The sequence below is a fragment of the Anabrus simplex genome, chromosome 4 (assembly GCF_040414725.1).
Source record: "Anabrus simplex isolate iqAnaSimp1 chromosome 4, ASM4041472v1, whole genome shotgun sequence".
NCBI lineage: Eukaryota > Metazoa > Arthropoda > Insecta > Orthoptera > Tettigoniidae > Anabrus > Anabrus simplex.
Window position 1 is genome coordinate 55,251,130 of NC_090268.1, and position 25,638 is coordinate 55,276,767.

Consider the following 25,638-nt stretch of genomic DNA (forward strand, 5'->3'; position numbering starts at 1 on the left):
TGTTAACTTAGTTAAATGTAACAAAAACTTTTCAGTCCGTCAAACACACTGCAATTACAATATAAATTATAACACTATAAATATATAGTCTATATATATTTAAAAAATTATGAAAACTAAAGTTAGCCAGTCTGGCCATTCCATCCAGTCGATTTCCTTCATCCTTTTTTTAACTGAAAGGTATTCATGCACAGATTTGTCATTAGGTACTATAAATCACTTAACTTCCGCTTTCCTCAAATTATTTGATTTTTTTCAATTTTTTGTCTCTTTGAAGCAATCATATCTTTGGTTCTAATTGAGGTACGGAGTTTGTTTTGGCTTAAGAACACTCAGTGGATCAACCTCTTTAATTTCAGCTCTTAATTATTCAAATTGGTTGATTCTGAGGAAAGTTATGAGTGCACATTCAATTTGACGTCTCATTTCTTCAACATTTTTTCTCATTGAAGCAATCGTATCTTTCATTCTAATTGAGGTACACAGTTCGTTTTAGTCTAAAAACACTCAGTGGATAAAGTGCTTTCTTTTCAGGCGATAACTACTTAAAGTGGTAGATTCTGAGAAAAGTTATTAGTACATTCGTCTCCATGACGAAGATCTTTGAAGGACTTTTTAACAGTTCGGCGCGTAGTGTTGTTCCAAGGAACGTTTAATTCAATTTCTTTGCGTGATGTATTTTCAAGTGTTTTGTTGACATAATATTACATTCTATTACCACAGCAGATCATGTGCTTTATTTCATTAACTCGAAACTTTGCAAATACATCCGTGTGGATAGTAACGAACAACACCATACTTTGTACATTGCGGGCGGAGCCAGCGGGAAACTGCTAGTATCTCTAAAAATACACACTGTAATTGTAATTGCAGTGTGTTTGACGGACTGAAAAGTTTTTGTTACATTGCACTGGAATTTTGCATTAATTAGTTTCTCGGAAACGGCTCAGAATTGCGTCTTACTACTTGGAGCTGTAACCATCCTCCTGGTCATGCCCTACACGTGTACAAAAGATGGATCGAATCAGTCCCCCATGCGTGATAGCCTCCCCTTGTCACACTCCAGTGAGACATTAGCGACAGACACAGTATTGCCGTCCCAATGAACTACTCGCACTAATGACTGGCTGTTCGCTGCTAGCCTCATTTTTATATCCTGGTGGTGAAGTATTAGAATATTCGAGGCTCGGCTAGAGACGGAACATTCTCGTTCCAATTTCAAGAAGTTGACCGGGGAAACCAGACGAAGAGAACATTAGAAAAGAGACCGCAGCATGTCCTCGGGCTGGCTGGGAGGACCCCGGCTTGGCTTAGTCATTCCTTCCAGCAAATATCGAGAGGGCTAATGTTGGGAGTGCAATTTCAGACAGTCTTTTAATTAATGTAAAGTGTATTCTGTCACATGCAGTAGCCTCCGATTTTATTTTACGGATTGCATGTCTAACGACACTAATACTCACATGTGAAAAATAAAATTGTTTTCCGTCGTTCTTTTTCGCATGTAGACGGTCGATTGTTTCCCTTTTTTTTTTTTTTTTGGTCTGTAAAGTTTGTCGGTGGAAGTTTGTGAGCAAAAGTAATTATTTAATTCGTCCAATGGCATGTCTATGTTTTATTTTATTATGAAATCTATGTTGTGAAGCGCTTGTCCGCATCTGTAGTGTAGTGGTTAGTGTGATTAGCTGCCACCCACGGAGGCCCGGGTTCGATTCCCGGTTCTGCCTACTAAATTCGAAAAGTGGTACGAGGGCTGGAACGGGATCCACTCAGCCTCGGGAGGTCAACTGAGTAGAGGTGGGTTCGATTCCCACCTCAGCCATCCTAGAAGTGGTTTTCCGTGGTTTCCCACTTCTCCTCCAGGCAAATGCCAGGATGGCACCTAACTTCAGGCCACGGCCGCTTCCTCCCCTCTTCATTGTGTATCCCTTCCAAACTTCCCATCCCCCCGCAGGCCACTTTTGAGCATAGCAGGTGAGGCCGCCTGGGCGAGTTACTGGTCCTCCTCCCCAGCTTTATCCCCGACCCAGAGTCTCGCGCTCCAGGACACTGTCCTTGAGGCGCTAGAGGTGGGATCCCTCGCTGAGTCCGAGGGAATAACCGACCCTGGAGTGTAAACAGATCAAGAAGAAGAGAAAATAAGAATAGAATGGTTTGCTAGTTGCTTTACGTCGCACCAACACATATGTCTTATGGCGACGATGGGACAGGAAAGAGCTAGGAGTGGGAAGGAAGCGGCCGTGGCCTTAATTAAGGTACAGCCCCAGCATTTGCCTGGTGTGAAAATGGGAAACCACGTAAAACCATTTTCGGGGCTGCCGACAGTGGGGTTCGAACCTACTATCTCCCGAATACTGGATACTGGCCGCACTTAAGCGACTGCAGCTATCGAGCTCGGTAAGAATAGAATGGAGCCTGAATCCCACACTACCTTGAAGACGGGAGAAGATCCTAAATGAAATTAAAGGGTTATTCAGTTACACGTAGTCTATTACCTAATGTTGTATGAGAATACTTATCCATTTACATCGTGGGGTTGTTTAAATTTCATTATTTAACGGCGCGTGCAGGTACGTATTGTTTCGTAAGAAACTGGATGCGAGGTCACGACCTCTTTCAGTACCCATCTAGTACACCTCATAGCTTAAAGCATATCTTATTACGAATGAATGAATTATTCATCTCCTCTGATAAATAACACATTACTTATTTTTCATGATGGTTCACCACGGAGCATGCAAATTTATATGAGCTATTTCTATATTAAGAGATGGAACTAAGTTTTCTTTACTGAACATCAATATAATGTCTCAATAATGTATTTATTTATTTAGTAGCGGGTTCGTACAGGAGCAATTTAGAACTGACAGTAATAGGAGTCATTAGGTTTTCTTGTCGACAGCATTAGTTATATTTCCTCCTGATGTACGTAGAATAGTTGCGGCGTCTTTCCAAGACCCTTCCGGTCGCCTACCTATTCGCTCGCTGCTTACTCCCCCTGCGCTTTCACTAAAACGAAGGTAACTCATAAACCATTCATGGAAATTACCTAAAGCAAAGGATATTTTTATCTTAGTAAGATTTTAGGGCGAATACATTTATTTTGATAAGGATCACACCATAAATCTCCGTATATAACTTCTACTTTGATGTCCCCAGTGGGTGGGGGCGGTAGAACAACACCCACGGTACTCCTGTTTGTACTAAGAGGCGACTAAAAGGGGATCCAGGGGCTCTCACCTAGGGTGCATGGGTTGCCAACGACGGGGCCCTAGCTGAATCCTGACATTGCTTCCACTTACTTGTTCCGGCTCCTCACTTCCATCTATAATATCCGACCTCCCTTGGTCAACTCATGTTCTTTTCCGACCCCGACGGTATTAGATTTCCAGGCCTAGGGAGTCTTTAATTTTCACGCCCTTCGTTGCCATTTCTTTCTTTGACCGGTACTTTCATGTTTCGAAGTGTCGGATTCCTTCCATTTTCTCTCTCTGATTAGTGTTGTGTAGAGGATGCTTGCCTAGTTGTACTTCCTCTTAAAACAATAATCACCACCACCACTTCTCATTTGATGGTCGATATAAGGTACCTCCGTGTCTCAGGCGTCAGCGCGCAAGCCTCTCACCGTTGGGTTCCGTGGTTCAAATCCCGATCAATCCATGTGAGATTTGTGCTGGACAAAGCGGAGGTGGGACAGGTTTTTCTCCGGGTACTCAGGTTTACCGTGTCGTCTTTCATTCCAGTAACACTCTCCAACATCATTTAATTTCATCTGTCGGTCATTTATCATTGCCTCAAGGAGTGCGACAGGCCTCGGCAGCCGGAGCAATTCCTATCCTTATCGCTTGTTGGGGTCTTCATTCATTCCTCACTCAGTCGAATGACTGGAAGCAGGCTGACAACTTTCATTTGATGGTCGATATGTATATTCGCTAGTGATTTAAAGTCGCACTAACACATCGAAGGTGAATTCTAATGCTGAAGACGGAACAAATATCCAGTCCCCGAGGAAGATGAATTAATTAATGAAAGTTAAAATCCACGATCCAGCCGGGAACCGAACCCTGTAACCCTTGGAAATAGAACAAAGGAAAAAACGCCTTGTCCACGTCCTGAGTTAGTACAGCTTTTCAGGCCCACCCCCAATGGTGGTGATTTGCATGTACCATTGTAACCACGCACTCGCCCTCCTGCCATTCTTACATTTCTGGCAGTACCCACAGGACGTTAGCTAATAGTGCTAACTACGGTTAGGAAGTTTATGACCTAAATAAGGACAAACTATGCAAGCAAATATGTCCTAGTCTGCCTCCGCGGTGTAGAGGTTAGTGTGATTAGCTGTCACCCCCGGAGATCCGGATTCGATTCCCGGCTCTGCCACGAAATTTGAAATGTGGTACGAGGTCTGGAACGGGGTCCTTTCAGCCTCAGGAGGTCAATTGAGTAGAGCGGGGGAATGGGGTTCTATTTCCACCACAGTCATCCTCGAAGTGGTTTTCCGTGGTTTCCCACTTCTCCAAATAAATACCGGGATGGTACCTAACTTAAAGCCACGGTCGCTTCCTTCCCTCTCCATTGTCTATTCCTCCCAGTCTTCCCATTCCCCGCAAGGTCCCTGTTCAGCATAGCAGGCAAGGCCTCCTGGACGAGGTACTGGTCCTGCTCCCCAGTTGTATCCCCGAGCAGGAAACTGCACTTGAAGCCTTATATGTGGGATCCCTCGCTGAGTCCGAGGGAAAATCCAACCCTGGAGGGTAAACGGATTAAGAAAGAAATAAAAATGAAATGAAATGGCCGATGGCTTTTAGTGCCGGGAGTGTCCAGGACATGTTCGGCTCGCCAGGTGCAGGTCTTTTTATTTTATGTCCGTAGGCGACCTGCGCGTCGTGATGAGAATGAAATTATGATGAAGACTACACATATACTCGGCGTCCGTGCCAGCTAAATTAACCAATGATGGTTAAAATTGCCGACCCTGTCGGGAATCGAATCCGGGACCCCTGTGACCAAAGGCCAGCACCTTGACCATTTATCTATGGAGCCGGACTAGAAAGAAAGAAAGAAAGAAAGAAAGAAAGAAAGAAAGAAAGAAAGAAAGCAATACACCTTAAAAACTAAATAAATATGACCTAAAAAAGTAAAATATGACAAGTATTTTAGGGATAGTGAACCCGAGTGACTTAGGCCCATAATCAATCATGATTTGATCGGTAAAATAATATGAGACATTTATTGAAATACAGAGGAGTGTAGTTGAAAATGTTTCGTTTAGGTAATGTCGAAATCAGAGCGAAGGAAGGACGACAGACTGGAGCCTGACGGATTAGCTCAACCCGACAACTTTTAGCTACTTCACAGCAGGGAATATCATTAGTTGGCGTACAAGGAAATACAGAGTCCACAAATAAGTCTTGGTCAGAAAGAGGAAGGGGGAGAGTCATACAAAGAAAACCCACCACATGAGTAAGACCTTGGGATATTTTTGGTAGGACGGAAATTCCATGACCTCATGGAAAATTACAGCGGCTGAGTGTACGTTCGCTAGCCTAAGTTCGAGCAGGTGGAGATTTAAATCACGTGACCGCTTGCCGGCCAATAGTAAAAATTTGATGGGAGACTCAGTGATACCATCTTAAGGAATGATGGATGAGATATTTTCGTAACTACAAAAGTAATCAGTAATAAATTAATATGAGTACGCGGATGGATGTAATGAATTTATTAGATGTCACGCATGGAAAAATAATCAATACTTAATGGCAAATTAAATAAATTGAAGGCTGGATTTCTTGGAAACCGGACAGCTTGAATCTCATTGGCTGAAAGAAGACCACGTTGTCAGGGACGCTTACGAAGGCGCGAAATGTGAGGAGCTAAATCCATCCATATCTCCTAAATCTGTGATCACCTGGAGTTCATATTTTATCCAGCAGATATGCTAGCGGAGTGGATTAATTTGATGTAAATTTTAACTTCCAATTCGGAGTGCAAGTACCGATATTAAAAATCCACCCCCTCCCTAAGGGGCATGACGTCAACAAATCCGCGGGAAAAAGGCTTCATCCATATATACGGAGCTGAATTGACGGTCGCCAGCCACTTGTCTTGAATCGTTGGAGCTGAATTGACGGTCGCCAGCACACGTGAATTGAATATCGGGAGTTGAACTGTTGGTCGCCGGTAACTTAGAATTCTACGGACGTACAGTCATTTAATGGCGCGAGCATCCGCCAGTGTTTGTAAAGTGTGATCGCGCTCAAGCAACATGTTAAATCTGGAAATAGTTAACGTAGGATAGTGTTCTTTTTATTTATGAATAATCAGTGACGTAAAGTAATTACCCTGCAAGATAGTAGTATAAAATATATCACCATAAGTACGTACATAATAGACTGTGTGACGAACAGTACTTTAAGGAAGTAGTAGCCTGTACTTAGCTATACCGAACCGATGTAATGAACACGTCAAGAATGCCGTATAAATCGGGCGTATCGCGACGGGCGAAATAGTTGACACCTCGTCGTACGTGTCCAGGTCCATTGTGCGGTAGGTGGACGAAGATTAAATAGTGTAAATATATTAAATTCTTGGGTCTAGGATAGAAATTTGTTGTATCCAAATTAAAGTATACAGTGTTAACGTAGTAAATGGTGAAGGTTTGTGGTAATCAAGATATGAGAGTAAAATAATAATGTGCCAGGAAATCTTTTGTGAAACTACGCCATCAAGGATGGAGGAGTAAAACGCAGAGAGGGGCTGGATGAAGCCTCTCGTCTGCAAAGCTGCAATGGAATACCGATAACTAAGATGAGTACTAAACTGTAAAATATATTTGGGAAATGTTATCGTGATGGGAAAAATGGGAATAATTTGATTATACTTGGTTACCTTCTGTAACAAGATGGGTCGCTTAACGACCCCATCCTAAATTTGTAGCACGGACAGTAGTAAATCATAATAATGTAAATAATCGGGTCTTTTATGTATTCAGTTTGTTGGAGATGTAAATTTGTATATATAGTGTAGTACGTTAAGTCATGCATGCATTCATTAATTTCTTTGTAGTCGATAATTTTCTTTACATTTGATTTTGATTATGCTAGTTAAATAAGACCCGATATGTGCTTTTATGTTTTGTCAATTTTAACGAGCCATTTAATGACATGGAAGGAAAATCCAGCTTCGCCATACCAAGAGTGTTTTGTTGAAATTAATATGGTCATATTTTCAAAGTGAAGTTGTTAAATTTGTGAGATGCGATTAATATAATAATTTCCAAGTAAATCATATCTGGAGTGTTTAGTGCCAGAATAAATCGACTTTGTACAAGGGGTTATGCGTTAAACATAATAAGAGTGGACTACCGTATTACAGGCGAAATTATTTTTTTAAATATTAATAATAATAATAAATAAATAATATAACTATTTTTTTGTGAAGATTTTTTTTTTAAATATGATTTGGAGATAATAATAATTCATGTGATCAAGTGTTGAGTTTATTGGGAATCATTTAATGACGGGAGGTCGTTTTAATTCGGAATTAAAGTGAGTGATAACTTAATTTGATCGATTAATAATATTGAAATGTAGATCGGTGTTAATAATCCGTACATGTTAATGAACGTGTGGTTTAAATTACGGTCCAATATTTTTTTACGTATAAATGTCGCGTTTTGAAGTTGCGATTCATTAGCCGGAACATGTAGTGCTAATATTACGAGACCATGATTGTCAAATTTTGGTAAATATAATTTCAAGATGTTACGATTATTTGTGGAGAATGAACTAAGGCATAGATCCAAATGAGATAGAAAATGTGAAAGAATTTGCAGTCAGATAATAAAAGGTCGTACGATGTCCGAAATGAATAAATAAGTCAGTTGATAATTCTGTGAGGAATAAATAAATGAATCGAGGAATATTGAGATAGAGAGGAAAATAAATTCCGTACGAGAGACACTTAGGATATTGATATGAGTGTAAAATGTACGGGCAGTGTCACAGAGAAATACTGAGTTACGCAGCGGGTAGAATTCGAACCCGTGACAGCATGTACGAAATCAATAGACTGCACAGTTATTCGTTGAGATACAACGGATCTAAGGATAATGAGAGTTCAGATTCCACATAAATGGTCGTATATTGTATTCATTGTAATGACGAGCGAGGGACAATCATGATGTCGTGATAATAATAATAAATATTGCAGATAAAGGATTGGACCGCCTTAATTAAATGAGCGTTGATAAGGATGTTAAACGGGAATCTAAATGATAATATGCAACCGATAACAATAATAACAATGTAAGGACGATGTTAAAGCATCGCGGTCAGATTAATAATAATTGTCATAATAATAACTGTAATGATGTCGTTGGTTGATCAGTGAAATGTTTATAATTGCACCGATATCTTAACATATATGTTTTGGCGTAAGTGACCGGTTCATTAATGATAATAACCTTTTTAAGTGACGTGAATAATAATAATATCTTGAGTCACCTATTCATTAATAATAATAATAATCACGAGAGGGATATAATAATAATAACAGTAATAACCATTTGTGTTTGCATCCCGCATAATAATGATGATATTAATCAAACGTGACAGTGCCAGGAACCGTTGCATAATAATAATAATAATAATAATAATAATTTCGAGGATGATAATTTCGTGGATTAAATTATTTGGTGACAACGTCCCTCTATTCGTATGTTGAACAATGAGAATGATAATATTAGAGTCTTTTGGTATCGTTTTATTGTACGGTTTCCGTACGGGACGATGTTACAGTCATACTTGCGTGTTTGTTTACTTCGCTCGCGATGCGAGGGGGGGCCATGGCCACGGTATTTCCCACCGCTTCTCGTTATCTCATCTGTGGCAGTAGTCTACTGAGGCTAACTGGAAACAATTCAGATCACATGTAAATAATATGTATATGCTATTTCATTGGTATGGCATCAGCTGGATATCGTAAGATAGGGACTGTCCGTGGAATCCAGTTTTCGCACTTCACGAGAAACATTACCCAGTCCGAGTACCGGTCTCGGAAAAATGTATATAGCCGGAGTACATCATCTTAGTTAAATCGGGAAGCCGACCGTAACATGGGTTATGCTCGGGCTCCCGATAGAAGGAAGCTATATCCTTGAGTAACGGTTCGATTCAAATGGAATCGATCCGTAAATTATACCTCCAAAATGTCATTTTATTTCAGAAGCAACGCAGCAAGATATTGATACCACTTGCGGTATGGCAAGTGATTTATATATGTAACATGTGTGTAAATTCAAATATTGTTGCTACGTGTATCAAAGTTTTATACGTCAAATGGCGTAATAAACCGCTCCTTCTGGCAAATTATTTCAAAGGAAACCACTCTCATAATCTTTTTATTGTAGTTAGATGATGCCCTTTTTAAAGTAACAGTCACTTCCTAGTCCTATCATGGAGTCCTTAAATTCAAGTTACAATCGAGCCTTCCCCCTTTTAATTTTAAGTTGCTCCGTTCATCCCCGTGTTCTATTATGCCGTTATATTTATATTTGATGATTTAAATAATGAACCGACACCCCTGAGATAAATGCTAGTCTGGGACTCGGGAGGTGGACGGGTGCAATAGGTAGCAAGTATTACTAACATTAAACGTGTCATGAAGTGGTAAGCGATAATAGATGAGACACATATAATCATGCAAACTGACTGAGCTCCAGTAGATAAATTAACACTTTATACATTAATTCAGTATCATAGCCCAGAGGCGCAGGTCTCATTCTGATTTCCCTTTTTAAAAAAATTATAGGTAAAACTTCCGTTCCCGGTGTGCAAAAGTGAAGTTAGAAATACAACATGGCACGGCTTGGGCGACGTCACGTAACACTCGGCAGGTTTGCCAACTTGTGCATTCTTAGTCACAAGACCATTGGGCTGGATTGTTTAGGTCCGGGGAGTGACAAGAAAATTGGGCTGGATTGGTTAGGTCCAGGGAGTGACAAAACCATTGGTATGAATTGGTTAGGTCCAGGGAGTGACAAAACCATTGGGCTGGATTGTTTAGGTCCGGGGAGTGACAAGAAAATTGGGTTGGATTGTTTAGGTCCAGGGAGTGACAAAACCATTGGGCAGGATTGGTTAGGTCCAGGGAGTGACAAAACCATTGGTGTGGATTGGTTAGGTCCAGGGAGTGACAAAACCATTGGGCTGGATTGGTTAGGACCGGGGAGTGACAAGACAATTGGGCTGGATTGGTTAGGTCCAGGGAGTGACAAAACCATTGGTTTGGATTGGTGAGGTCCGGCTAGTGACACGACCATCGGCCTGTGGGCAAGCAAAGGGGGTCTGGGGGCGTAAGCCCCCAGGTTAGAGCCGCGAAGCGGCCCTTAGGCCTCTAGTATCCCGCGTGACACCACCATTGTTCTGGCTAGGTTAGTGACAAAACCATTGGCCTGGATATGGTTCTCTTACTTTTAGCGAATATGGTAGCCCTATACTTGCCAACGATGTGAGCTCTGTCGGAGACAATACGAAGCTTGTGAAGCGAATAGGAACACATTGCGAACATTTGACCGGCCAATAGGAAGTTAACACATGGTCGCATTCAGCAGATTTATACAGTGTCGGTTTTAATTCTGCTATATAAGTAAGAATACTTATTTGGGGCAGGATGGTGGGTTTCTAATAAGCATAAAGGAAAGATCTCTCCTTTCTGCTACTGAAGGTATCGTTGCACATCATTTTTATAAGATGTTTATCATCCCTAAGTCTGCACATAGGGTACGGAACGGCACCGAAGTATTAGAATGCTCTTTTTGGTATATGTCGGCGTATGTTCGTACAACACCTCTTTCTCGCAATTATGTCTTCTAAACCTGCTACCTATCTCTTTTGAGAAAATAAAGAAAAATATACCTACTACAGTATTTTGAAATCCTGTGTTTGAAAATGAACGTAGATAACATGTACCTCGTTAAAAACGACGCCTCAATTTGAACAAAAATAAGCGAAATTTGACCAAAGCAATCAAAATGGCCAAAATATGCATTTACAGTCCGCGAAACGTTTAGTGACACTTCGTTTTACGGGGTTGGTGTGTAAGGTTCCGGTAATACTGCCAACTAAATGGAAATGAAATCTGAATTGAATATATAGTATGATCGATCGGTATGAATTTTCTAAACCGTCGTTTCCATGTAGGAGTTCGAGGTTGTTCCTGTAAGGATGTACTTTGATTTTTCTTACTCTTATATATTAACTTTGCTATGTAAATAACAACAGTATTTAAAGTGTTGCAATTATACCGCCAGATGTCTCACGGCCATGCATAATTGATTCATATTTTTTTGTGTCAGAGGTTGCCAATACGAATCTCGAAGATAGCCGAGGTCTACCGATTCAGCACTAGAGAGCCGAAGTATTACTAAAAGTTTTACGGACTGTATATCGTCGTTGCCGGGACAAAACCTCCTATGTGAAAATATTTTTAGAGATATACTGAACCGCAGCACATACATTATGAAGAGCGAGAATTCCTTGACAATAGTCACACAATATTGCACCTTAGATAACAGAACCTTACCTGCCAAAGTTCTAAGCTAAAATATTTCTCATAGAAGGTTTCGTCCCGGCAACGACGATATGCAGCATAAAAATGCTTTAAACAAGGTCAGGGACCCATCATTCACACTTATTTCTCAGATATCGTGTAAAATGACCTCAGGAATGAATATGACTTTTCCTTAACATCCGAACCGTTACGCTATGGAGGGGGACAGAAAACAAAAGTCATATCACATTATTGCATTAGGGGGACTTGTACGGGAACATCATAGAAAATGCTCCAACATTTGCTTACATTCATGGTACTCCCGCTGCTGAAGTTTAGAATGCACAAGGTCATAATTATTATGATATTTTCACTATACATTTAGAAGTTTCTTAAACCCGTAAAAGTCGTGCTTTCGCAAAAATTACTTTTGTTATAATTTTTAATTAATTTTTGTAACATTCAATCAATTTTGGCATCTCATGGGTTGGTGAGAATTCTACAGTGTTTATATTTACAAACAAAAAGTATTCAATATTTTCCGTGGATGGTTCTGAATTATGTTAATTATTTCATCTACGAACCTAAAATTAATCTGTCTGTCTGTTAGGTCATCACCCCAGAGGCTGGTTGGATCCTCAAATAGTACCACCAAAGGTTATGCGGTTATAAGGAAACCGCAAAAACCAATGGCAGCACCAAAATGAGGCGTACTAGGCAAGACGAGGAGCGAGGTAGTTTGCTATTGCTTTCCTCACTGGGTCAGATAGTGCTATTGCAGCACGACTGACCCTATGAGCAACACCTTTCATAACACGCAGATGCACTAGTCGTGCTCTGAATGCCATTACTCAGCACCACCCATACCCCAGCAGCTTCCACATTGTCACAGCCATGGATGAGACTGGGACTTCGGTGAAAGCTACACTTTACTCTGGCCTGTGCCAAGAGATGGATACAAAAGTACTGTATCCATCAAGAAATGGCAGCAACATAAATCTAATATCTACCTAAGAGTCTGTACAAAAAATCGGCTCTCTATATTCAATAGCTTGTGAGATGCATATACCAACCCATGAAGTGAGAAAATTTATTGAATATTACAAAAAAATCATTAAAACATTTATGACAAAAGTACTTTTTGAGAAAAGACAACTTTTATGGATTTAAAGTACTTCTAAACGTACAGTGAAATTATCATAATAATTATAACCTTGTGTTTTCTAAACTTCAATAGCAGAAATACCATGAATATAAGCAAATTTTGGAGCATTTTCTAAGATCTTCACATACAAGTCACCTTAAACTAAGTTACTATATCGAGTCAAATTGAGGAAGACCTCTCTCATTAAGTGGTATTTACAAAACAATATTTCGAACAGGGAAATGAAATTTATAAATAATTCAACAAACAAATATCGTATGTACCCACAATATCGGAAGACCATGAGCGTTATTTGACACAGAAAAGTGGCCATCTACTCGTACAAATCATTTATTACGAACTATTAATAAAACAAACAAATAGATAGATAGATACAATCAGCTTACCTTTGAGATCAAATTCCTTTCTCACTCTCGGCTGATGGAATTAGAACCATAAGCAATAGAGGTTTCTCGAACGGTATCACACATAAATATGTTTACTGTGATTTGACTCGGCACACACGCAACAAATCCAAGCGTTAATCGCAAACACGGGAACAAGCAGCAAACGAATAAAGGAGAATGCTTCATGTCTGAACTTAGGACGCTCCCTTGTACTGTTCGCACCTGCAAGCACTAACAGCTCCTCACTATACGACGTAGTTTTGCAGTTTATCCGTAAGAAGTCACCACTTGATCTAATAACCAATAACTGGATGATAATTTCGGCAAATACGCGTTGTGATAATAACCTTGTTACTGATGATAACTTGCCTCTCTCTGTGTTCATTGTTTAGCAATTTGCGATGCACTGCGACCAATTAGATCTACTGTGCTTCCTCCACCGGGAGAGGGTGAAATCCGGTGTCGGCGCATAGTCTACTTCAGGGGCTTACAAAAGGCGGCCCGCGGGCGCATGTGGCCCGCGAAGCCATTTTTGCGGCCCGCGAGAGCACTCTAAGAAATCATGTGAAGAAAAGTCACAAAAATATTTAATTGCTCGTTCAAAAACGTACTAATTTTTATACACTTTATAGACCCAAGTCAAAACTAATTATTCTTTAATACTAGTTCCTCTTTCCAAGTATTCACTTGTTCTCAATAGATGGTTTTTTATTTTAAAACATTTAAAATCCAAATTTCAAACAATAATGATGTTATTTTTGCGTCCCACTGACCACTTTTGATGGTTTTCGGAGACGCCAAAGTGTCGAAATTTTGTCCCGTAGGAGTTCTTTTACGTGCCAGTAAATGTACCGACACGAGGCTAACGTATTTGAGCACCTTTAAATACCAACGGACTGAACCTGAATCGAAGCTGCCAAACTGGGGTCAGAAGGCCAGCGCCTCAACCGTATGAGCCACTCAGCCCGGCTCCAAATTTCACTCTTTTATGCAATTTTAAAGTAATGTTTTAAGAAATTAAAATTATCAAACCCTCCTTTCAGTTGAACTATACATATTATTTTATAATGGTGCTTCTGTACTATCTGAAGAATTTTACGAAAATTGGCCTATTCAAGTGCGGCCCGCGAACATGACTAAGGTTTCCAAAATGGACCTCGAGCCCTTACAAATTGGAAACCTCTGGCCTACTTCAATCAAGGCCGTACCCAAGGGGATGGGTAGGCTTTTCTGAAATTATTTCAAACACGATGGAAATGTATTGAACATCGCCCTTGGCAAGTTATTCCAATCCCTAACTCCTCTTCCTATAATCGAATATTTACCCCAATTTGTCCTCCTCAGTTCCAACTTTATCTTCGTACTGTGATCTTTCCTACTTTTAAAGACATCGTCGCCATAAGACCTATCTGTGTCGGTGCGACGTAAAGCCCCTAGCAAAAAAAAACTTTTAAAGACACCACCCAAACTTATTCGTCTACTAATGTCATTCCACGCCATCTCTCCACTGACAGCTTGGAATATATCACTTAGTTGAGCAGCTCGTCTCCTTTCTCCCAAGTTTTCCCAGCCCAAACTCTGCAAGATTTTTGTAACACTACTCTTTTGTCGGAAATCACCCAGAACAAATCGAGCTGCTTTTCTTTGGATATTTTTCAGTTACTGAATCAAGTAATCCTGGTGGGAGTCCCATACACCGGAACCATACACTAGTTGAAGTCTTACCGGAGACTTATATGCCCTCTCCTTTACATCCTTACTACAATCCCTAAACAGCCTCATAACCATGTGCAGAGATCTGTACCCTGTACGCAGTAATGTCTTGACTGCCAGTTCCTTGAGATGAGGTATCAGGTTGGCTGATGTTGAGTTCCTGTTAGCTCGGAGATGTAGGTAGCTTCAGAATCAAGGGGACCACGTTCTGTTCCGTCAAAGCCGTCAGTTCAACAACCGCTCGATTTGTCCTGGGTGATTTCCGACAAAAGAGTAGTATCACAAAAATGTTGCAAAGTTTGGGCTGGGAAGACTTGGGAGAAAGGAGGTGAGCTGCTCGATTAAGTGATACGTTCCGGGCTGTCAGTAGAGAGATTGCGTGGAATGACATTAGTAGACGAATACGTTTGAGTGGCGTCTCTAAAAGTAAGAAAGATCACAATATGAAGGTAAAGTTGGAATTCAAGGGGACAAATTTGGGCAAATATTCGTTTATAGAGGAGCCTCCGTGGCTCAGACGGCAGCGCGTCGGCCTCTCACCGCTGGATACCGTGGTTCAAATCCCGGTCACTCCATGTGAGATGTGTGCTGGACAAAGCGGAGGCGGGGCAGGTTTTTCTCCGAGTACTCCGGTTTCCCTGTCATATTTCATTCCAGCAACACTCTCCATTCTCATTTCATAGCATTTATCATTCATTAATAAATCTCTTTGGGAGTGGCGACCCCATCGTACTAATAGCCTATATCTGCTTCATTCATCACATCCCTGACCCGGTCAATGACTGGAAAACAGGTTGTAGGTTTTCATTTTCATTCGTTTATAGGAAGGGAGTTAGGGATTGGAATAACTTACCAAGGAAGATGTTCAAATACATTTGAAATTTCCTTGCAATCATTTAAGAAAAGGCTAGGAAAACAACAGGGAATCTGCCACCTGGGCGACTGCCCTAAATGTAGATAAGGATTGATTGATTTGATTGATTGATTGATTGATTGATTGATTGATTGATTGATTGATTGATTGATTGATTGATTGATTGATTGATTGATTGATTGATTGATTGATTGATTGATTGATTGATTGATTGATTGATTGATTGAAGCTAATACTATACAATACCAGGGGATAAGTTTGATACATTTCCATCGACTTCGAAATAATTTCAGAAAAGCCTACCCATCCCCTTGGATACGGCCTTGATTGAAGTAGACTATGCGCCAACACCGGATTTCACCCTCTTCCTATGGAGGAAGCACAGTAGATCCAATTGGTCGCAGTGCATGGCAAATTGCATATACCTTTAAAGGTACAAATCTGCTTTCACATTCCTCAACAATTGCTTTAAACCCTTCCCAGAGTCTGTTTACATTTTTATTTACCGTTTTCCACCGATCATATTTACTTCTTTCAAACTCCCCTATGCCTGTTTTATCAGCCATATGGTACTTGTGCTGGACAAAGCGGAGGCAGGTCAGTTACCTGGAGGGCGGCATTTTGTTTTTATTTTGCCTAGTTTTACTGCCCGATGCCATTCCTGACGCCAACCCTATTTGTAAGGATGTATTCACTACTACGTGTTTCCTGGTGGTTTGTTATATGTAAACAAAGATGTGTGTTAAGACGAACAAAAAACACTCAAACCCGAGCCGAAGAAATTATCTAGACAAAGTTAAAATTACCGACCCGGCCGGGAATCAGACCCGAAGCTATCTGAACCAAAGCCCACCGCGCTGACCATTTGCCCAAGGAGCCGTATTATTATTATTATTATTATTATTATTATTATTATTATTATTATTGTTATTATTATTATTATTATTATTATTATTATTATTATTATTATTCATCTTTCTTAATTAATTAATTAATTAATATGTTTAGCGTCCAGGGTTGATTTTTCCCTCGGACTCAGCGAGGGGTCGCACCTCTAACGCCTCAATGGCGGTGTCCTGGAGCATGAGACGTTGGATCAAGGATACAACTGGGAAGGAGGACCAGTGCCTCACTAAGATTGCCTCGTTTGCTATGATGAACAAGGGTCTTGTGGGGGAATGGGGAGATTGGAAGGGATAGACAGGGAAAGGGAAAGAAGCGGCCGTGGCCTTAAGTTAGGTACCATCCCGGCTTTTGCCTGGAGGAGAAGTGGGAAACCACGGAATACCACTTCCAGGATGGCTAAGAAGGGAATCGAACCCTCCTCAACTCAGTTGACCTCGCGAGGCTGAGTGGACTCCGTTCCAGCCCTCGTACATGCACGCACATTAATGGTGTCCCGACGTAAACAATCAACACTGCCCCACTCCAATACTGAAAAAGAGGGAGAGAGTAAGGGGATAGTGTTGAAGGCCACTCTCCAGTACTGAAAAGGAGGGGAAGGGAGTGAACAGGTAGTGCTGAATACACAGTGTGTGTATTCCGGCGTTATACTGTAACATTGTAATACGATGTCTCCTATCCTATCACAGGTGAATCGAGGCCGTATTATTGGCATGTGGGAGGCTCACATGGTCCCCCAAGCAATAGCACAAGCAATACCATGCAGTCTTAAGACAGTTTGGAGATGGATAGAAATATAGCAAGAACGAGGTGAAGAAGGATTGGTAGATCATAGGACACATAACAAGGCTCCTAGAACAACTACTCCGGAACAGGATGCTGGAATCATTCAAACTATGGACAATTCTCCGTTTGCAACTATCGATAATGCGATTGCCGCATTGGAATTGCCAGTAAGCCGGACTACCGTGAGTCGCTGACTCCACGCGGCAGGTATTTACAATCGCCGAGCTGCGAAAAAGGAGCGACTTCTTCCTATCCACAGAGAATTTCGCGTAGGCTTTGCACTACAAGAAAGTGTTACTCCACGACAGGAATGGGAAATTATAATTTGGTTGGATGAAAAGGTATTTTGCTCCGACCCAGGTAAACAGCTGAAGTGCTGGCGTCCAGTTGGAAAGCGTTATGAAGAGCCCTTTGTCCAGGTAACTAATCAGTCGGGTCGCATCACATGTGGCGTATTGGGTGCTGGTCATGGAGAGTTGATAGAGATCACTCCACATATGACTGCTTGTGAATATGTGGACATTTTAGAGGGTGCCGTTCAGATGTATTTTCTTATTGCTCAAGAAGTAAAATGTATCTTCAGTTATTTTTATAAAGAAATGCTTACACAGTTATACACCAATACCTTATTTTAGCATATTAATTTTCTGTTTATAGAATTTATCGTAATTCTATATCCGATGTGGTAAATTATGATGATATAACTTCAGTAAAGTCCAGAACAAAGTTACGAACCAATAAAAGATATTTTCAAATTACTACCCGATATAACGCAGCTACAAAATCTTCCTAACTAGTATAAAATACTTTTCGGTTAAAAACCTCCTTTACCTCTTAATACTGTAATTATCAGAGTAGGTTACTTTTTTAATTTTGTATGTTAAAATGCTATTTGTTCGGGGCGTCGACATATACAGTTCTTTTGCCCCTACTTGCACAATATAAGAACCTGCATGTAATTGGAATTGCGGAAGTGTTGAGTGTTGAATGTGAGGAACGTTAAGGACGATACAAGCACCAGTCCCCAGGCCGGGGATATTAATCATTTACAATTAAAACCCCTGACCCAGCCGGGAATCGAACCCGGGGCGGCCTGACGCGTTGTCCCCTACACCGCGGGGCCGGACGAGTAGGTAACCTAATGCTGTACTTCAATACATCCGCCACTGTGCCCATTTCGATCACAACGATGTCTTGTAGCGGGCTGTCTACATGCAGTCCATGCAGCAATGCATTAAGCGAGAAGGTGAGTCATTGTGCCCTCGACACTACCGCTTCACTCCCTTCCCCCTTGTTTTGTACTGGGTTGGCCTTCAACACTACCCCTTCACTCTCTCCCCTTCTTTTCAGTACTGGAGTGGGGCAGTGTTGATTGTTTACGTCGGGACACCATTTCTGTGCTTGCATGTACCACTTTTCAAATTTCGTGGCAGAGCCGGGTTTCGAACCCAGGCCCTTGGGAGTGCCTGCTAATTACGCTAAACACTACACCACAGAGGCGGACATTATTATTATTATTATTATTATTATTATTATTATTATTATTATTATTATTATTATTATTGTTGTTGTTGTTGTTGTTATAATTTCCCAACGAGTACCTCTTACGCCAATCAATTTCAATTAAAGTAGTGAATATTAAAAATGGATTTCTAAGCGTTATCGGCTATAAAAAAGCTGAATAGCATTGAAATATTTTCTAAGAGTAAGTAAAGATGTTTCGATGATACTGAAACTGATGTTCTAAACATTCGAATCTAAAAACGCAAACCACGGATATTGATAATGATGCATCCTATGTCTAGACTTAAATTCTTGGCAAATGCTATCATGGTGCAACTTCAAACGTGGTGAATAGTAATCACCAGTGAAATTAAAGTTTAGAAATGCGAGCATAATTATAACCCATTAGATATTTGCATAGGCTAACAAGCTTATTCGCTTACCTCGCGGGCAGTAAATATAGTCACGCACTGAGCGAACGTTTGCATAGCTGGGTTATAAGGTGAAATACGAAGAACAATCAAACCAACACGTCAATGATCTCACTTCAAAAGTATTACTGTAGAATTCCATATAATTTATTTATTTATTAATTTATTTATTTATTTATTGCTACTTGCTTTACGTCGCACCGACACAGACAGTTCTTATGGCGACGATGGAACGAGGAAGGGCTAGGAGTGGGAAGGAAGCGGCCGTGGCCATAATTAAGGTACAGCCCCAGCATTTGCCTGGTGTGAAAATGGGAAACCACGGAAAACCATCTTCAGGGCTGCTGACAGTGGGGTTCGAACCTACTATCTCCCGAATACTGGATACTGGCCGCACTTAAGCGACTGCAGCTATCGAGCTCGGTATAAAATTTTATAACTTACTTATTGTTACTTTATGCCTTTGCTGGCGAGGTGTAGTGTTTACAGTACACTATGTCTTCTGGTGTGTGCTAGAATAAATTTGTTACCTTCATTGATCTGTCTCAGTCTCATCCTTGGCTTTGACAACGTGAAGGTGACCGAGGTATGAGGGAAGCTAGTAATACCATTCCTTATGCAGCCAGTCACTGTTATAAATGGTGTGAAAATATCGCTCACAGGATCGGTTGGTACATGCATTTCAGTGGGCTTGGCAGATTGATATGTAATAGCAACTTTTAGCTCGGTGAGGAAAGCAACAGGAAACTATCTAACTCCTTATTTCCCTCGTACGCCTCTTCGGTGACACCTAGGCTATCTATGACAGCTGTTGGCAGAGCTGTGGAGGAACAAACCAGCTCTTGGGCTGAATATCTAACATACATATTGTTACTTTGTAAGCTGGTGTCGTTGCGATTTCGAACAGTCCTGATTGCGGACAGTCTCAATTACGGATAATAGGCTCGATGTGCCTCCATTGAAAACACTATTTCCTACAGATAAGCCTTCGTGAAATAAAGCATCTATATTGTACTTTTCTTACTGGAGCAAGTGCGTAAAAGGTTCATTGTTAGCACCAACCGGGACTGCGGGCATTTTTTTTTCTAGAGCACTTGCTTATTTTCGAGGTAGGCATGTAGCTCCGCACAAAGTTAACGGCAGAGGGTTGGAAGACTCACGGACACCATGAACCCGCACGGTTAACCGTACTCGGCCTTTAAGTGAGCCGGAAGTGTGATAGACTCAAAACTGTCTTTTTTTTCGTTTTTGAGCTAAAAAACTCTCCATACTTCGTAAGTATCAATTATTGTGCTGAAGTTATATTTGAGGCAATAAAATAAAATAACTCTGCACGCTGAATATCATTAGATGTCAGCTACCAGTCAAATATTCTTTTTGGATTTTCCACAAGTCATTATGTATGGTTTTCTTTTCTTTTCTTAATCTGTTTACCCTCCAGGGTCGGTTTTTCCTTCGGACTGAGCGAGGGATTCCACCTCTACCGCCTCAAGGGCGCTTTCTGGAGCTTCAGACTCTGGGTTCGGGGGATACAATGGGGAGGATGACCAGTACCTCGCCCAGGCGGCCTCACCTGCTATGCTGAACAGGGGCCTTGCGAGGGGATGGGAAGATTGGAACGGATAGACAAGGAAGAGGGAAGGAAGCGGCCGTGGCTTAAAGTTAGGTACCATCCCGGCATTTGCCTGGAGGAGAAGTGGGAAACCACGGAAAACCACTTCGAGGATGGCTGAGGTGGGAATCAAACCCACCTCTACTCAGTTGACCTCCCGAGGCTGAGTGGACGCCGTTCCAGCCCTCGTACCACTTTTCAAATTTTGTGGCAGAGCTGGAAATCGAACCCGGGCCTCCGGGGGTGGCAGCTAATCACACTAACCACTACACCACACAGGCGGACGTATGTTTTTGATGGAGTTATAATTCATAAGCGAACAGCAAGGATTTTCTTGTATCAAAGAAGGTTTCATTCTAAAAAAACGTCAAGTGCACGAAATAATGCTATTTCGCTAGAAGCAATGATTCTGGTTGCTTTAAGATATTATGCAGCAGGAATTTTTCTCATTAACTACGGGGACCACAGACCTTAAATTGTAGTCTCCTTATAATATTATATAAACGTATTATTGGTGGTATGAAAACTGTGATGTGAAGCATAAAATATTCATACATAACTGATGTAACTGCCTGCTGTCATTTCTTGATGGATACAGTACTTTTGCATCCATCTCTTGGCACAGGCCAGAGCAAAGTGTAGCTTCCACTGAAGTCCCGGTCTCATCAATGGCTGTGACAATATGGAAGCTGCTGGGGTATGGGTGGTGCTGAGTAATGGCATTCAGAGTACAAACCGTGCGTCTGAGTGTTATGAAAGGTGTTGCTCATAGGCCCAGTGAGGAAAGCAATGGCAAACTACCTCACTCCTCGTCTTGCCTAGTACGCCTCATTTTGGTACTGCAATTGGTTTTTGCTGTTTTCATATAACTGCATAGCCTTTGGTGGTGCTATTTGAGGATCCAAACAGCCTCTGGGCTGATGACCTAACAGACAGACAACTGATGTAATACGTCCAGCTCCGTGCGTCGTCTGATAGCTGGGGTCGTTAAAGCATTTTCGTTAGCATCGTCCGAAACCGTCCGTGATTTGACGGTTCGAGTCCAGCTGCTCGAAAATATTTTTAACATCAGAATGTTGGCCGGCGTAACAGGAGAGGTGGTGGTATACAATTTCTAATGGATAGATTGCTTGCCAAAAGCCTGGATTCAATCCCGAACCCCTCTGCCGTGTTTATATGGAGTGGGGGCATTGTCGCTGTTGATGGTGATTCGTCCGTTGGATGGCGACGCTAAGCCCTGAGTAAGACCCTTGGTGTTATTCGGATAACAGTAGGCTATGTCGACACCGGGCTTTACCCTCCCCATTCCTAATAATAATAATAATAATAATAATAATAATAATAATAATAATATTTCTACGTCCCACTAACTGCTTTTGACCGTTTTCGGAGACGCCGAGGTGCCGGGATTTTGTCCCGCATGAGTTCTTTTACGTGCCACTAAATCTACCGACACAAGGCTGACGTATTATAGCACCTTCAAATACCATCGGACTCAGCCAGGATCGAACCTACCAAGTTGGATTCAGAAAGCCAGCGCTTCAGCCGTCTGAGCCACTCAGCACGGCGCCCCCTTCATACTACGCCAGGGCCTCTCAGGGTGCATACACTGTGCACGGTGTAAAAGACGACTTCGCTTGGTTGCCCAGAGTGCAGACCCCCACTCCTCGATTTGGAGCAATAGCGCTGTCTCTCTCTTTCCCCACGCCTATCTCGCTCGCTCCCCCTGTCTCCCTCTTCCCCACTTGCTCCGTAGCGCTCCAAATCCGAGCCGAGTTGAGCCGAGCTTAGCCGAGTAGCCCAGAGACGAAGCGTTGGTCCGAGCCAAACCGAGTGGAACCGATGCACAGTGCACGGAGCTCTTGCGCCTCGATTTGCACGCGTGAGATTTTGGGCGTTTGAGATACCCTGTACTGCGGTATCATATATCACGTCATTCATTTCATCTCCTTATCACCCCTGATGTGGTTTACGTCAGGAAGGACATACGGTCATAAATAGTCCAGCTTCAAGAACAAGTCCATTAGCTAAGCTATTGAAATCCATATCACATGTACACCCTGTTTATCTTCTTGTGCTAGCGACAACGCTTCACAATGTTTAAGTAAACATGAAGATCGAGGAGCTTTGCGGTATTTCTCAAGAAAATTTGCCTTTCCCTTCAGTAAATTCCTTACATGTATAATACATTTACTACCTTCATCCTCATCTTGCTTTCTACGCCTCATTTTGGCGTCGCCATCGGTAGTGCTATTTGAGAATACAACCAGCCTCTGGGCTGATGACCTCACAGACAGACGGAGCACAAAATAAATTTTGAAGGGAAAATATCAAATCTCAGAAACATTCTTGTCATTTTCAGCCCCAAAGTTTAACGAAATATTTAAATGTCCCGACTGTGATCACGGTCAGATAACCAATCTGATATTTTCCATGTTCTTCCAACCTCTTCTTGACAGGCTACACTCGGAAAATGTCGAATAACTGTGATGCTTTAGATTGAATGAGTTCCACTCGGCGGAGAAATACTGAAATTATGAAAACTACATTGCTAGAGGGTAAGTACAGTACCACAGCTTTATTTTCTAGTGATCAGGATTTTCTGAATCATCAAATATTACACGACTTACATAATGTGTTTGTTTTGTCATATTTAAGACAACTGCTCTTAAGAAAATATAAACTATATTCAATAAATATTTATGGTATCAGAAAAATAATAAAGTGTTTCATGCCTGCTAGTAAACTAGCAATAAAATAAATAAAATAAATTGTAGTTAAGAATGCTTCATCCTAACTATTGCCAGCATACCAGCAATAGAAATATTATTGCCATAGGGAGAAGAGTATTATGCGTCCAGTACTACATATTGCCGCGAACTAGGTTATGTTATAAACGAGTATAGAATCAATTAATACATCTCCAAGTAATACATCCACACTGGTCTGTCTGCTGGATCCGAGGTTTGCGAGATTGAATTCGGCCGAGGGTGATGGATTTTAATAGGAGGTAAATCTCGAGCATGCTTGAAATTTGCTTACTTGAAATTTACATAAATATTGATTTTCTGAGGAAAGGAATATTGCTAGAAGACCAGGATTTTAATATTTCAACGTTCCCGTGTGTTCCGTAAGACAATACAGACATCAAAAAACACGTATTAGACCCACGGTACTTGTTTATGGGAAAGCATGTTAGAGAAAAATAAGAAATAAAAGTGCTCTCCAAAAAACTGTAAATAACAATGGGTAAAATTATACGACGCAACATTCGCATATATCCCGCTGAATTTCTACTTTATTCACTACGTACGATAGTATTAATTCGCCACAAACAGCTGATATTAATACAAAAATCTCGGTCATTGAATTACTTGGCTCTGATTGGCCAGTTCCAATCAAAGAGTGCCCAATCGACCACACCTTCGACTATTCTTTCAGCGCAGCCAACGCTAGCACAGACTTGACATCATTAGTTTAAACCAGAGCCATCTACAGTAGACGGCTCTGGTTTAGACGGGCGAGGTGTCGTTTAAACCACGGTAGCTGGTTTAAACTGTACGAGTGTTAGAAATTGTTGTAGAAAATGGACGCAGGTTTAAACTAGGCACTAAAGTTAAACGGGGTTAATTTATACCAGGTTTAACTCGATTTGGATAAAATGGCCCTTAGCCGTTAAATTACAGACGAAGTCAAATGAAACCTATTGTCATAATTTTTAATAATCTAACAACAACGAATGCCCTCTTTGTTCATAAAACTTGACAATATAATGTATTACTTCTACCTGAAATAATTAAATTGATATTAAATTATTCATAGGTTTAACATTTTATTTGAAGGGGCCCAAATTTTTATTTTGACAGGCGGACCCGTATCACAAACGTTTCGTCTCTGGTCGTAAAAAATAGTGTGTTGATTCTTGTCATCTTGGTAGCAGTGGCGGCTCGTGATGATAGAAATGGGTGGGGCACATTCAACATATTAGGAACACTAGGAATCAATTAAATCAATTAAATTAATCTTATATTAATCCGCCATTGAATATATTATTCATTGTACAATTCCTCTGTATGAGCCTTTGGCTCGTTGGAATTAATTATTGAAATAAATATCTATCTATCATCTACCTTCTTATTTCTTGTACAGTATATGAAACTGCGATTGTAGGTTCTATTGTTATCTTTGAACGATTTATGCTAAGCTCTGGTCTTGGTCAGCCCATTTCTTTAGCTAATAATCTGTTTTCGTAATTAAGAGATTTTGTTTGTAAGTAGCTCACTTGATTCATTTTAAAACACTTATGCTCGCACAGGAATACACTCAGATACATCACACTAATCTTTACACACTTTTCAGACTTACAATGAACATCGACACCGATGGACACGATTAATCTAACAGACGTACAAGGTAAGCACAGGTTTGCTACAAACACTACCTTTGCGCGCGTTAATAATACATATGCCGACAAGAAAGTGTAGCTGGATGCTATCTAGTAGGCTGTAGGAGAAGTAAGTTCAAAATACGAACTAACGCTGAAGTGTCACGTCGTAGAAATACTGTGACCGGGTCAATGGAATTTGCCATTACCCCCTTCACCCCTCACAGCTCGCTGAATGAGGGGATGATGTTCAGGTATACGACCGAGTCGGTCCCATCCGGGATTAGACCTTTACTATGTTGCCTAGTTTAGTCCAGGGTTGCTAGAACAAGAA